Genomic DNA, 3,215 nt, shown 5'->3' on the forward strand with positions numbered 1-3,215 from the left:
TCGAAATTTGGCAGTTCCGATGATATAGCGGGGAACACTGCTTTGATAGATTTATCCAAGTGCTCCAAATCAAGTGTTAATTAATCAGCTTCTATGCATGCATTTAGAAAACCTGAATCAGAGAGACGGGGAGCAGTGCTGCTCATCAGGATTCCGGATATCCGGGTAACCCGGACTATCCAAACTTTTTCAGCTATCCGACCGGATTCGGATTTTGGATACCTGGGGCAAAATCCGGATAGCTGTCCGCGGATATTTGGGCGCATAACACTAATATCCGCGGATATTACAGATATCCGAAAAGAACAACACCCCCCTTTCCATGTCTTCCAGGGATTTGTAGGATGTCAAAAGCCCACTCACATACATTTGCCAGGAATCAAACCCAAGTCAACTGCTTGGAAGGCAGCTATTGCTCACCACTATACCACCAACACTGCCTGCTGAAGCCAGCCTAGCATGTACCATTGTGATATACCATAAATCTACATGGCTATCTGGGGTTCTCTTCAGACAATTGTTGAACACAAAAGGCAAGGCCGTCCCTGGGTGGGCTTGAACCACCAACCTTTCGGTTAGCAGCTGAATGCACTAACCAATTGCACCACAGAGACTGCATGCAGTTGCTACTAAATGATTTTATGGGGATGTATGTGTGTCTTTTGGAGGGAGGAAGTAAGTCTGCTCCAAGAAGTTTAACGCCACTTTTTCCTACAACTAAGCATTCCCGGGGTGGCAGCAGAGTGGCGCAGCGGAAGCTTGCTGAGCCCATAACCCAGAGGTTGATGGATCGAAACCGTCCTCTGCTAGGTGTACTTTGGTTTTTACAACTTGCTTTACCACATGGGCCAATCGGTGGCCATAGCCCCATAGGAGAAAGTGTCATTAGGGCTTGCTGTAACATAGATAGTAATGTAAAAATATGGGGAAGCTTCTCTGTTTGCTGTTTTTTTTTTTTTGTTTTTTTTTTAAGTGTGGTGTCACAGTTCACTCATCTCTTCAACTACAAGAAAGTCCCAGGAGTAGTCGTAGCTACCGTAATATCTATGTTATGGCAGGGCCCTTATAACACTTTCTCTTACAGGGCTATGGAAATCGTTTTGCTCATGCGATAAAGCGAGGTGCAAAAATGAAATCATGCCTAGCAGAGGATGGTTTCGATCCATCAACCTCTAGGTTATGGGCCCAGCACGCTTCTGCTGCACCACTCTGCTTACGTTTGTATATAACCTTCAAGTTTAAGAGGGATACATTAGTTGAAATAGCTATGGCCACTGATTGGCCCATGTGGTAAAGCAGTGTTTCTCAACATTTTATTGGTATGTACCCCTTTTAAAACCCTGTACTCACCAAGTACCCCCTGCCATAGTAAACATTATCTCAAGTACCCCTTGACAAATATATTTTTAATCATAGTACATAATAATTGGTTGTAAACAATTTCCAAGCATTTACTGTTGCTTTTAATTAGCTAAAATACTAATTTAGTGTTGTTTATATAGGATTTATCATTTTCTAAAACTCTAAATTTGTTATACTTGGTTAATTATATCAAGCCAAAGTACCCCCTGGAACCATCAGAAGTACCCCCTGGGGTACGCGTACCGCATGTTGAGAACCTATGTGGTAAAGCAAGGTGTAAAAAACAAAAAACAAAGTACACCTAGCAGAGGATGGTTTCAATCCATCAACCTCAGGGTTATGGGCCCTGGAGATAGAGAGAGAGATAAATTTACATGGCTATCTGGGGTTCTCTTCGGACAACTGTTGTACACAAAAGGCAAGGCATTAACACATACAATGACAAATATAAAATCTATGCATGAAATACGCACAATGTGACCAGTCAAAAAAGGAGGATTATATATACTTACATATTATACTGCAAAAGAGAATAAAAACAGTCACAAAGTGTAAGAAAGTTGCAAAAAGAAGGAAATACATGTTACAACAAATCCCATGCCCAACTCTTCATCAGCATAAAAAATACTTCTCCAGCTCCATCTGGAAGACAAAAGAAGAGAGACAACACAGAAAAAGAGAAAACAACTAACAATTCACATGCACAACTCTTCTTCACCATGAAAAACACTTGTCGACCGCCATCTGTAAGAAAACAGAAGAGAGACAACACAAAAAAGCAGATACCAACTTACTTGCATTAACACATACAATAACAGATATAAATTACTACCCATGAAATAAGATTGTTTATATATGCATACATATTATACTGGAAAAGAGAAATAAAGTCAGACAAAAAGAGTAAGAAAGTTGCAAGCAGAAAGAACAAATACATGTAATAACAAACCCAATGCCAAACTCCTCTTCAACATGAAAAATACTTGTCGACCGCCGTCTGTAAGAAAACAGATGAGAGACAACACAAAAAAAGAGATACCAACTTACATGCATTAACACATACAATAACAGATATAAAATACTACCCATGAAATGCGCACAGTGACCTGTAAAAAAATAAATAAATCATATATGCATACTTATTATACTGGAAAAGAGAATAAAAAACAAACAAAAAGTGCAAGAAAGTTGCAAGGAGACAGAGCAAACACATGTTATGTGATAACAAACCCCATGCCAAACTCTTCTTCACCATGAAAAATACTAGTCGAACCCCATCTGTAAAAAAACAGACAACACAGAAAAAGAGATACCATCTAACATGCATTAACACATAGAATGACAAATATAAAATCTACACATGAAATACGCACAAAGTGACCAGTCAAAAAAGAGGGATTATATATGCTTACATATTATACTGGAAAAGAGAATAAAAACAGTAACAAAGTGTAAGAAAGTTGCAAAAAGAAGGAACAAATACATGTTATAACAAATCCCATGCCCAACTATTCATCAACATAAAAAATATTTTTCCAGCTCCATCTGGAAGATAAAAGAAGAGAGACAACACAGATAAAGTTAAAACAACATACATGCATTTACACATACAATGGAAGATATAAAATATTACACATTGCAAAACTAAAGGATACTACAGGGTGGGCCATTTATATGGATACACCTGATCTATGTATACACCCCATATACAACATCATACCATCAATGTTTTTGTTCCAACAGTCTTGGAGGGATCTATCCAATGTGGGTTAGTGTCAGACCAATAGTGGTGGTTTTGTTTGTTAATTTCACCATTCACATAAAATTATGTACCCATATTAACAGCCAAATTA

At 38.4% G+C, this 3,215-nt stretch overlaps 1 non-coding gene across 1 annotated transcript; it reads right to left on the bottom strand.

Moving 5' to 3' along the window:
• Window positions 1-540: 540 nt before the first annotated feature.
• Window positions 541-614, bottom strand: TRNAS-GCU (transfer RNA serine (anticodon GCU)). The gene has a single exon. It is a non-coding gene; the product is annotated as a tRNA-Ser (tRNA).
• Window positions 615-3,215: the final 2,601 nt, after the last annotated feature.

The sequence above is a fragment of the Hyperolius riggenbachi genome, chromosome 9 (assembly GCF_040937935.1).
Source record: "Hyperolius riggenbachi isolate aHypRig1 chromosome 9, aHypRig1.pri, whole genome shotgun sequence".
NCBI lineage: Eukaryota > Metazoa > Chordata > Amphibia > Anura > Hyperoliidae > Hyperolius > Hyperolius riggenbachi.